This window comes from Protobothrops mucrosquamatus, unplaced genomic scaffold (genome assembly GCF_001527695.2).
Source record: "Protobothrops mucrosquamatus isolate PMUCROS unplaced genomic scaffold, P.Mucros_1.0 scaffold1047, whole genome shotgun sequence".
In the NCBI taxonomy this organism is placed as follows: Eukaryota; Metazoa; Chordata; class Lepidosauria; order Squamata; family Viperidae; genus Protobothrops; species Protobothrops mucrosquamatus.
Window position 1 is genome coordinate 569613 of NW_015387279.1, and position 12658 is coordinate 582270.

Below are 12658 nucleotides of genomic sequence, written 5' to 3' on the forward strand. Positions count from 1 at the left end.
GCACTTTCACCCAATTAAGTCAACTAATCAAATTACCTAGGCAGTTTTGAGTGGTCCACGGAGGTCGCCCACTAATTTAAGATTTCAGGCAGACTGCAAGGAGCCTCACGAAAGGAATTGAATTGAATACCGCCCAGTCGATGCAAACCCAGGCTGAAGTAAAGCAAGGAGTCCAGCTTAAGAGGTCCCGAAAACTAACCCAGCTGACTACAGTTTCACGCCCCACGGAACAATTCACTCACGTGGCCTTCTGCACTCGCTACCCCCCCCCCCCAACTCATTGGTGCGAAACTTTTGACTTTTTTTTTTCTTTTTTGGACAAAAACATAAGTCAGGAGCGTGGAAAATCCAATCAAAAACAATCCATCAAAAAAGCAGAGCTTGCCAAAAACATTAACGCAGCGGAACGCACCGCCGAGGCTGGGGCGATGCCTCGATGGTTTTTATTGGCCATGGGCTATTAATGTATAGACCAGGGGTAGGCAACCTTGGCTCTTTTATGACTCGTGGACTTCAACTCCCAGAATTCCTGAGCCAGCTGTGCTGGCTCAGGAATTCTGGGAGTTGAAGTCCACGAGTCATAAAAGAGCCAAGGTTGCCTACCCCTGGTATAGACGAAAGCAGCAGCAGCAGCAGCGCTAAGATAACGGCGAGGCGAGGCAGGCGCAGCAGAACACGCCGTTCCCTTCGCTCCCTCTCCCTCTATTGGTCAAACTTGCTCTGCAACTGGAGGCAAGCAAGCTCCACCCCTATAACTGGATCTACGGGGACCCTTGCCCAATCAACGAGCTCAGCAGTTGGCGCACGTCAGAGTGGCGTACACGGCGCCCTATGGCCCTGCTGCAAATCCTGTGCGAGGCGGCCTCCCGCCGAGGCTTCTCCCCCCCCCCCCCCAGCACCGCTGTAGGATAGAGCGACAGTTGCAGCGGCGCCGGTAGAGGCGATACGTAACCTTTTGGGTAAGCGGCTTCCTTCGCGGCGGTGTCTGGGCGGGTGGGGTCCGACTTCGGGGGACAGATGAGGACACAGAAGGGGAGGGGATTGATGGCGGGGACGGGCGGCGGCTGGCCGGACTTAGCGGAATCTGCTGCCGCTCTCCGCCGTCGCGCAGGGAAAGGAGGAACCATCCGTCCGAGGTGCTGGTGGGGGGACGGAGGGGGGGAGAGGAGGCGCCCGCCCTCAGAAGCTGTGGAGCCCCAGTCGTGAGCTCTCGGTTAAAGGGAGGACGCAGCGCTTCCGGCCTAAACGCCGGTGCTCCAGACTCCAGACGCCGCGTGCGCGCGCGCGCGCGCACGTGTGTATGGGGAGGGGGGGGTGTCTCGGGCAGGGGAACGTTGAATGCGAGCAGGTTTCTCGAGGGCTGGTTGGACCTGTTGGCCCGCCCTCCTTTCCTCCAAGGAGGATGAAGAAGAGGGGGAGCGCGTTGGGAGTGAAAAGATGGGGAGACGGCGGGCTCCTCTCGGGCAACAGGGGGCTCGGAAAAGGGGGGGGGCGGGCGAGTAATATTCCGAGGATGATTTCCCCTCCCTTTTTACTCTATATGGTGGGGTTTCCCCTTATGTCCTGCAAGCAGGAGCCTTTGCGCCTTGAGAAAAAGCTTTGAATTACGTGGATTCGCTTTAACTTGGTCCTTGAAATGTATTGAATCTCTAGCCCGGGGTGTGTGCGTGTGGCGTTCATTTTACTTTGTTCGGTATACACATTCCCCGTGGAGATAGTTCTTTGGGTAATAAGGTTAGAATATAAATTTAAAAATAAAATGGCCCCGAAGTACATGTGTCTGTGTCACACCCCCCCCCCCCCCCCCATATCAGACCGTTATATTCTTCCTCATAGCAAGGATAAAAATGAAGACAGAAGTGAAAAAATTGTGGTTTTGGTTGGGCAAGTACTGAGAAGTTGCCTTGAAAAAGTGTATAAGGAGGAAGAGACTTGGATATATTGAATTGCTAGGAGAATTGTATACATCTGAGGCCTTCTTGTCAACATCTTGTTTTTTCTGCCAGCATTAGTTTAGATTTCCTGTCTCCTCTTTCAGAAGCTTTTGCTTCACATTTGCAGATAATGTCATTTTCTTACAATGAACATTGTTTCATCATCCTCATCGCTCTTGTTTCCTGCGGGTGGAGCCAGGGTCCAATACACCGTGTACAAAGCAACTCTAAACTTGTTCTCCGCTGTTTAGGCTTGCCATAGTGATGTTTGCCATAGTGATGATTAACAATTGTGAAAATAAAAAGTTGTGGGATGCCAGAAAGAGGATGTACGGTATCTCTTAAGTGAGAAACAATGATGCCACTAACATAATAATGATGATGATGATGTTGGAAGGGACCTTGGAGGTCATCTAGTCCAACTCCCTGCTCAGGCAGGAAACCCTATACCATTTCAGACAAATGGCTGTCCAGTCTCTTCTTAAAAACTTCAAATGTTGGAGCATTCACCGCTTCCGGAGGCAGGTTGTTCCACTGGTTAATTGTTCTAACTGTCAGGAAGTTTCTCCTTAGTTCTAGGTTGCTTCTCTCCTTGATTAGTTTCCTGCCTTCGTGTCCTGCCTTCAGGCGCTTTGGAGAATAGCTTGACTCCCTCTTCTTTGTGGCAGCCCCTGAGATATTGGAACACTGCTGTCATGTCCCCCCTCGGCCTTCTCTTCGTTAAACTAGACATCCCCAATTCCAGCAACCGTTCCTTATATGTTTTAGCCTCCAGTCCCCTAATCATCTTTGTTGCTCTTCTCTGTACTCTTTCTGTACTTGATATGCTAAGATCTAGAAAGGAAACACTTTGAATAATAGAGTGCAGTTGTACTAAAAATCTAGCTGGGGTGTGTGGTTTTTTTAGTAGTTAGCCCTAATCTTTTGAAATTATTTAATATGCTATGAGTAATCAGTTTGTTGAAATAAGTGTATGGTGTTCATACCAAAAGAAAGCATTAAAGATTATTGATGCTTTGCTTATCCAGAAGACTTTGCGAATACAGTAAATGTATATTACGCAAGAAAGAAGTACCATGTTGGAATGAATATGAAAAAAGCAGAAGATTGTAAAAAAACTGATAAAATAAAATAATTGACTAAATTATTCTAAAACTATGATTTTTATTTATGAAGGAGAGAAAAATGGTTTCCTCTTACTCTGTAGTAATATAGGAAACTTAAAATGAAATACTACTCAGCTACTAAAGTAGTTGAGCGTTGGTAAAAAGAGACTCTGGAAAGAACATACATTCACTTATTTGTAGGTCCAGGTCCAAATTTGGTTTGCATTTATTAACTTTTTCCCCCTTATCTCTGTCTTTATGGTCTGTGTCTGTTTTCTAATTTTAATTGTGGTTTATACTATATTTCAGTAATTGAACATCAGTGGATGTTTCTGCATTTATATTTATATTAATGTTTTCTCATCCAAATAAACACATTGGGAAAATAATTGTAATGACTTCCTAATTATTCTTTGGGACTCTCATTGCTCTTATCTTGCTTGATTTCACATGTCAAAGGAAAGGCATTACACTTCACATTTTTTATTAATATATTTGAGCAATCTTCTCAAATGCACACATTAATATAGTACATGTGTGCATATATGTACTAGTTGTTAGTGTTACAAGTTTACAAATTATTGTAAAAAAATTTTGTATCAATTAGCAGTGAACAAATAGACAAACTAATACATCTTACTGTTTTTGAAAAACAAAACTGATTAACTGCTGGATATGAATCCATGAATTAATTATTGAGTGTTAAGATTCACTTCTAAGAAAAGTGATTTAATTCTCTGGTTTTCATCCCAGGATATAATTCTAAATGTTTTAATAAATTCAGGAAAGTAATACTGATTTATTTCCAGTAGTTCTTTTGCAAGTGTGTATACCACAGATCAACCTGTTCATGTATTGGGCCGTGGCTTTCCAAAGTTTTTGGCAAATTCCCAACTAATTCTGGCATAGAATTCAAGGATCTGGAGTCTGCCCCAAAGTGTTGTTATAGTACTTTGACTCCTATGACTCCTATATTAGAACCTAAGTGTGAGAAGTTTAAAAACAAACCTAACAGCATAGTTTTGCCTGCTTTTGTCCATTTGCATAAAAATATAAAAATGAATGTATTGATTTATCAAAGAAGCAGATCAAATAATTTTGATAGTTCTCAGATCTCTTTGATGAATATCAAGATAATTTTTGCAGTTATGGGCTGCTTAATCAGGAAAAAGACTGCCACAAATGATGGTACAGGTAGTCCTTATTTAGAAGTTGAGTCTAACAATTTGGTTGTTAAGCAGAGAGTTTGCTAAGTGAAAATTATGTGACTGCAACTGTGCTTATGATTTCACTTCAGTTTTCCTTTGCTTCTTACTACTTTGTTTAATTGAATTTGGTTTTTTTCTCTTTTTCTTTGAGGATATCTTGGTATGCATGACTGAGCAGGTGAAATAGATACTACAAAGGTTGTTAATGTGAGGACTGTTTACTAAGGTTTTTTTTAAGCATCATCCTAATTTTGAACAATCACTAAGCAAGGACTGTACCATCTTATATAAAGAGTGTGGATTACCTTTAGAAAGAGGTGCTACAGATTTGCTCCCTTATGATAAATTTGACTACATCAGATATATAGATGTCTTGACTCCCTTAAGATAATTTGTGTTGCATTTCTAATTGTCCAAACTAGCAGGAATCATTTCCAAGATATCTGGAATATAATTATCCTTGGATTAAGTGATCCTTTAACTAAATTTGTCAATTCTGTGACAAATGGAAAGAGATGAGGAGATAAGAATTCTTGGTAGTGCTAGCAGATTACTGCACCATCTCAGATTTTTGTATCTGAAAAGACCAGAAATAATATATACTAGAATAATCTAGATCCATCTTGGTATATTGGGCCGAAAGGTATAACATGTATATGAGTTGAATTGTGGAATATTCGGATTTGAGGCAAGGAACTTTCCTGAGCATGCATGGTAGCTATCATACCATGGCTTCCTTTAATGCAGTGGTGTCAAACTGCTGGCCTGCAGGTCAGACATATCACGAGGAAACCGCGCCCACCCCATTGCCGGCAATGTGGAAAAAGCTCCGATACGCTACATGATGTCGCGAATTTGACATGTCTGCTTTAATGTGTTACTAAGAGGTACAGACAATGGATTTAAAGCATTTTTGCCTGCTTCATATTCCTTTACTGCTTTGTATATGAACTTTCCTGAGAGTGTATTTAATATTTGTCATATTTAAGAACCACCCATCTCTTCACAGATGGACTCTGGGCATTGTACAATAAAATACTAAAAACGTTTTAAAAAGTGTATAAAATTGAAAATTTTAAAAATGTAAGGAAGAGATCTTAAGAATTAGGAGGCAGGGGGAGGACTTTCCAGGTTGGGTTGCAACCAACCCCATAGCTGCATGTTCATCTGCATGCCCCAAGCAAGGGCACAGAGCCATGTTATTATGGCTTTATCGAATCAGGCAAACCAGCCAGAATAATTATTGATGTGTTATAACAATTGTTGCCAGGCTAATAGAATAGCAAGTATATTTTACAGTATTTGCACTGGCCACTTTCAAAGAAATTGTATTTATATTTGAGTTACATAAATTTGCTAAAGGTTATTCTTCCCTCGCCCTAATGAAGATGCTTAGAAGCATGGTATACTTTGATTAGCTTAAAGTATTAACTTTGCACAAAATCTATATTAAACAGATCTTATGTTAGAAAGAATATTAAAATGAACCTAAATCTCCACTTACCTTTCCCTCCCTTTATAAACTTGAGCAGTTGCCATGCAAGATGAAGATGTGTCTGTTAAGTATAATGTTAATACCTTATTCTTTGAATCAAAGTGCTAAAATATATTGTATGCCACTCACAATACTATAACCAGGCATGTCAAACTCGCGATGTCACGTGACATCGCGCAACGTATTGCGGCTTTTTCCCCATTGCTGGCAATGGGGTGGGCGCGGTTTTGGTGTGACGCATCCGTCCGCGGGCCGGCAGTTTGACATGCCTACTATAGACCATTTTACCTGAAACAATTTTGCACACCATTAATGAACTTTGCTGCAAAAAGTTTCATCAGTTCTTTTTCCCCAAGTAATGCTTATATCATTTGGTAAGCAAGCTTGGAAATGCCTTAGAGATTTGTTTGTGTCTAGGCCACTTGTTTCTGTTTAACAAAATCAAAATTATTGTATCCTGAGCTCACTTGAGAGATTGTTTCTAGATCTTAGGTATATGTTTATGGCCCAAAATATGTTGATCGTGGAGCTGAAGTGAAGAGTAATTTCTGCTAGGTAAATTTTCTTTAGCTTTTTGTCTTAAGAATTCTGAAATTTGCAGATTACTTATTTATATTTTGTCTCCCAAGTAAATTCTACTCTGATATTAGATCTGAAATATTGAATGAAATTACTTCCGAGAAAACATAGGATTACAACTTCAAAATTAAAAATGCCTTAATTTATCAATATATCCAGGACTAGAAGACATGGGAACAATTCAGTATTTCCGTTTAATTTACTTAGTCATTTTCTCTTGAGAGGCGAAAAAAATAAAATCCACAAAATTTTCTTGGGAAAGCTGTCAACAATTTAATGATTGCTTGAAAATTATTTATTGTTGTGAGAATATACATTGCTATATTTAAGTACTGACATTCACAATGCAACTGGTTTTTTTTTATTTTTAAGAAGTTAGATAATAAATGTAACTACCTAAAATGATTCATAGAAAATTCCTGAGCAGGGACTGAGTCTTATTTTGCATATTTTTGTCCCATTTAAGTAATTAGAAAGTTGGAGGAAATATATGAAGAGAATCTTGAATAGGATGAGATTAAGGAAGAGAATAATTCCCTTTATGAGCTTTTTGGAGGAAGGGTGACTGGTTCCCTCCCTTTCTCACTTGTTCTGGAATAGCTCTAGCTTAATTGAGAAAATAAGAGAACAGAGCAACCTTTCTTTATTTTCTTACCTATTTTTGCACTCTCTCATATTAAATATCTTTAAAATCTGGCACTGGGGGGGTGTTGTGCTCTTAAATTAGCTCTGCCAAATTGGCACATACCCTCTTAATGGGCATTTTCATATAGTTTTATTGGAGGGAAAGAATTCCCAAGAGGAAATCCTCAGTGAATGGCAATCAGATATGTCAGCCCTCTTTAGAGGTTTCCCCCCCCCCCCAGTAACTGGTCTGCCTCTTTTGGACCAATAACAATTAAACCAAAGAGCCATTCTTAAATTTAGGATAGTACTAATTCTACTACATTTTCACTCTCTTCCAACAGCCAGAATTCAGAAAAATCCCTTAAGGCGAAGGGGACTTTGAAAGAATTGATGCATTTGCCCATTTTATAAAAATGCATGACTATATTTTTTATATCATTCCAAATTACATTTTCAGATCCTTTGGCTTTATTGTCCAGGGAGTTTTTTGTAAAAAAAACAAAAAATAACAACACTGTAACCAGTCATAATGACTGTTTGATTATGAATGTTTTAATTGTTATCTTTAAAAATCTAATTCTGATCATCAGTCTTAATAAAGGACAGACTGACTGACCATTTCCTTCATCAAGCTCATGGTGAAGAATCACTTTTTCTCCTGGTAAGAATACAGCAGTGCACATATGAAAAGTATTAGCAACACCTATGTAAATAGTCAGTAAAGAAACACCTACGTGGCTATATCAGCAGAGGAAATAAATAGGTTGCTGAGCACCACAATAACCTGAAATATCAACACTTGTCCAGAGTTTGTTATGAGATTTCAGCAAGGAAGAAGATCCTCACTCTGACTACTCATGACAGGGGATAGTAAAAAAGTATGGCATTTTGTCTTCCAATTACAATACAAGCATGCATAGGAAATTCAAGAGGGATTTTTTTGTTAGAAATATTTTTCACTGTATGTTGAAATATCTACATGTACAAAATACTTCAGTCTATGTATAGTGGTTAAAATGAAGCACGTAATGCTCTCCATGGCAGTTTAGGATGTAGCAATACTTTTAAACTTGGTTGAATATCCTGTTTATAACTGAAAATATTTCTTCATGTTGGATGAGTTCTTATTACAAAGCCTTTACATAAATTCATTTCCTTTTTAAATGATTTTTGTAAACGATTTTAGTTTTTCTGAGATAGTTGAAATCATTCATATTTCAAAATGGTTTATTTATAGCAAATAATGATCAGGTTGTGTTACATTTGTACAGCCCTTGGTTTAATTGCTTTAAAAAGTATTCCATTCTGAATTGAACACCGGGGAAATGGTCCAACTTGTTGCACCTTTCTGGAAAATCACTTAGTAAAGTACAGTTATAAATGGGCAGCCTGCTTAAAGTTCTGGCAAGAAGAACTTGTATAGAGGCTACAGTATACTGTACATAAATTGAAAGTCCTATTTGTTGTGTTATTAATTTAAATAATTTATAAGGCTCCCACCTTCCGATATCCAGATCCTGGATGTCATAAAAGGATTAAAAGCAAGACCATTGATGTCCCACCTATGGATGTCTAAATTATAAGATATTTGCTGGTTTTAAATATTTGGTTTTTTTAGTCTGGCTATATCAGTAGTAATATAGATACTATTGCCCTTCAGATTTTCTGATTTGTGGCAAAGGCAGGGGCAGCCAATAACTTGTTTTTCAATAAAGATTTATATTGTATATAAAAAGAGAAGCCCATGCTCTTGCTTCCATTATCTTGTTTGTGATTAAAAGACCTAGATTCTGGTGAGGCAAATAAGCCCAGAGGGTTCTTCAAAAGCAGAAATATAGTATTCTGTTTTCAGAGTCTAGAGTCTAGAACCATATTGCATTCCTGAGTTATCAGTTCTGAGCTGCAGGTGGAGACATAAGATTTGCTCTGTTTGCAATATTTTGCCTGCAGCAGTAAAATGTGTCCATAGCTCTGTTCCAGCCCTTATGCCTTGGAGGCAAGGACTTGATTTTAGCTCATTAGAACTTTGCTGTATTAAAATTATTGAATTATACTGCTGACTTGTATTGTCTGAGTGATGCAATATTTGGAACAATATGCTCGAAAATCTGCTAACCAAAATGTCATATTTTTTGTATATTTTTCCAAATTTGATGTATCAGTAATACCATCTGTTGCAAGCACACAATGTCACCATTAGCACAACAGGAAAAATATATTGAATTCTCACAATATGTTGCACTTTGAAAAGCCCCAAGTTTTTTTTTAATATTATTGTAACAAAACAGCTTAGCTAGAAATCCAACTTTCATCTATAGTGATTCTCTCTTCTTCAGGTTTTCTACCCCTTTTTCTTTTTAAAAACTTGGGTTCTGAAAAAACAACAACTAGTAAAGCTGATATTTCAACAAATCAGAGATGAAATGGTACAGGAGCTCCAACAGAGCAGCTATTGTGCATATGACAATGGTGTTTAGATAGCTTTAGACAATAGCACCTTTTATTGAGATAACATCTTGGCTCTAGTACTAGAACTGTGGCTCTGTGTTTCATAGAAATTTTTTAAAAATCACTGTGTGATCAAATATTTCTGTCAAAAGGCAAGGCATCTCTCCCAAAATTGCCAACTTACAATAATTGGTACATTTTTATCAGGAATAATATGCAGTCAAGGGCATATGAATATGTATTTCATCTAAAAATAGTTTATAGCCTATTTAAAGGCAAAAAAGTAAAATGAGAACAGTTGCCTCAAGAATAAAATTGAGTTTATTTTTGGCTTATTAAAACATTTTTGGTGCACTTTCAACTATTCAGGATTATAGCACACAGCATTATTGTAGTTTGCAGCTTTGAAGAATTGCAGTTTCACACTGCTATTGGTGACTTGTTTATGTACAATATTTTTATCTTGCTTGTCAAGTCATTCAACACCCTCCACCATCATAAAGCAGCATGAATGGAGGGGATTAATATGCTAACATAATTACATATAAAACAAAAATTATATAGAATAATTGAATGCAAAGTATTCGCCTTTTAAACCCATCAAATGAATTGATATTGCAATGTTTAATTACATTTTGTTGATTCTTAATTGCAACAGACCAGAAACAATAATTTGGTCATTTATACAGGTACTCTTCAATTTAATTATATTACCCAGTGAAAAGATGCTATCAGAGTCCTGATTATTGGCTTAGTGACATAATATCTTTTTAGTTTTTACTGCAGCTGGATTTGGATTGCAATTAAAAAACATTGCAACCAATTAGTGATTTATTCATTAAAAAAAGCAAAGTTCTGCATGAAAGCTATATACAGATAGTCCTCAACTTACAGCCACAATTGAGCCCAGAAGATTGGTTATACGTTGCCATCGTAAGTGGAATCACATATGATCAGAATCAATTTTTGTGACTGTTTTTATGAGGGTCATTAAGTGAGTCACCACAGTTGTTAAGTGAATAATACAGTCATTAAATGAATCATATGGTTGTAAGTCTGAAATGTATAAAACCACGAGAGGTCTAAGCAGGGTAAGGAAAGAGATGCTATTTCAGAATTTAGAGTATCATTGTTTTTTCACCCAGTTCATAAATTTCCTTAATAGACCTGGAATTTCTACTAAGGGTTGCCTGATACTAAATAGGAAGACGACTTACTGGTTTTAACAAAATCCCGCTCCTTTGTGAGAGCACTAATTTAATTAAAGTGGTAGTGATGAGACACATGAGGACCTATTTTTAGTCTCAATTAACGGGCTGCATTTTGCAAGGATTCCAGCAACCTTTCTTCTGCAAGTCTGCAGTGCAAAGCTCTTTGACCGTACAAGTAGAATGTTCAACTAAGCTTGGTAACAGAAAAAACAGATTAAGTCTCTCAGATGGAGCTCAGCTAAGATTGACCTTTACCTGATCACAAAAATGCATTGTTTAAATTTCATGTTTTTGTTAAGAACTTTTGTTACGAGCTTAGATCTCAACGGATTCTGAGTTGTGTCTATCGCCGTTAATATTTCTTAATAGTTCATCCTCTTGACCAATACATTTTGTCAGGAAGTTCTTACGGTCATTGGCTCTTAGGTTTCCCTCTCCTTTGCTGCATTCTCCTGCTGCTTTAAAGTTTTATCTCTGAGCAAGACATTTATAAAACCCTGTATCTTGGTAGTGGGCTGTAAGAGAAGTGCAGCTATGTAAAAAATAGAGATGCCTGTGCTATCCTTCTCCCACTTCATCTCTGCAAAACGAAAAGCTACTGTACTTCCAAATGTAAAGATGGCACTTAGATTCTTACGTTTGCATTTACAAAAGGGGATGGAAGGGTTTAAAAGCCTACAACAAAGGCATGAAGGAGCAAGCAGCAAGAAAGGCAAATCACTGAGACTGAAGAAAAAACAGTGGATGAAGGAAAAGGCAAGGGGAATTAAATGGTGACGACCTACAGGTAGTCCTCGACTTACAACAGTTCATTGGTCGTTCAAAGTTACAGCACCAAAAAAAGTGACTTATGACTGTTTTTCACACTTAGGTCCATTGCAGCATTCACATGATCAAAATTCAGGTGCTTGACAACTGACTCATGATAGTAGCAGTGTCCTGTGATCACTTTTTGCAACCTTCTGACAAGCAGAGTCAATGGGGAAGTCAGATTCATTTAACTGTGCTCCTAACTTAGCAATTACAGTGATTCACTTAACAACTGTAGCAAGAAAGGTTGCAAAATGGGGCAAAACTCAATCAGCAACAGATGTTGGGCTCAATTGTCATAAGTTGAGGACTATCTGTACACTGTTGAAAACTAACTAAGGAAATGAAATGGCAAGGTATTTGGAGGAGAAGGAGAAGGGAGGGGAGAGGATAATTAGAGTGAAAAGAAAGATAAGACAAGGGAAAGAGCCCATTTAGAATAAGTGGGTCTTGGTTGGAAAAAGAACTGCTACTTGTTGAATAAACTTATTTTAATTTCAGAGAAAAGGTTCAGTTGCTATACTGAAAAGAAATAGAAAGCAAATCCATTGCCTTTTATCCATTGCTTTACTTACTTGAGTATAGCCATTTCCTTACTACACAAAGCTTTTATCTATAAGCAGATTGTGGTTGCTTTGAAATAATTTTTTCTTTTCTTTTCTTTTTTTTAAGAAAATTGCATTAGTACTTTATCCAGAAGGTTTCAGTATGTCTCCAGTTACCATGAGGGTTATATATTTGAAACAACACAGACGCATATTTGCCAATGTAGCAAGACAATTTTGAGTGATTGTCTTGTCCAAATTGATGATGGATCAAATGGGATTAGATATTTTCTATCATCAAGTCAAATTCTAAGCATTAAGCGACATCGATTAATGCTAGATGATGGGTTAAAAAGCCAGTTGTTGTTGTTTGATTAGTCATCATTTTGGATGATATCTTAGGCAACTTTGCCAGCAATTATATATTAAGTATTTTTTTTTACATTTTTAATGGCTGGTGGTTTTTGGGTTTTTTTTGCTTATTTCCTCTTGTATTTCTTAATTTAATTTCAGTATTTTATGCAATGCCTGTTCCAGATAATAGGTAATAATTCTAAGGGTTGTTATTTTAATTTACATTTATACATTTACAGTTTAGGCTTTCCCATTATATATACATGTACATAATCTTTGTACTATTTGAGTATAAAGAAAATAGAAGACAGAAAGCCTGGTTTTCTTTCATTTACATTGGG

General features: G+C 37.8%; 1 protein-coding gene across 3 annotated transcripts in view; it reads left to right on the top strand.

Annotated features, from left to right (window-relative positions):
* The first annotated feature begins 904 nt into the window (after positions 1-904).
* The window catches only part of FAR1 (fatty acyl-CoA reductase 1), a 37660-nt gene continuing 25906 nt past the window's right edge, over positions 905-12658 (top strand). For all 3 annotated transcript variants that reach the window (XM_015820048.1, XM_015820049.1, XM_015820050.1), the window contains exon 1: positions 905-959. The gene's annotated coding sequence lies outside the window, so the exon portion shown is untranslated. The remainder of the gene's footprint in view (positions 960-12658) is intronic.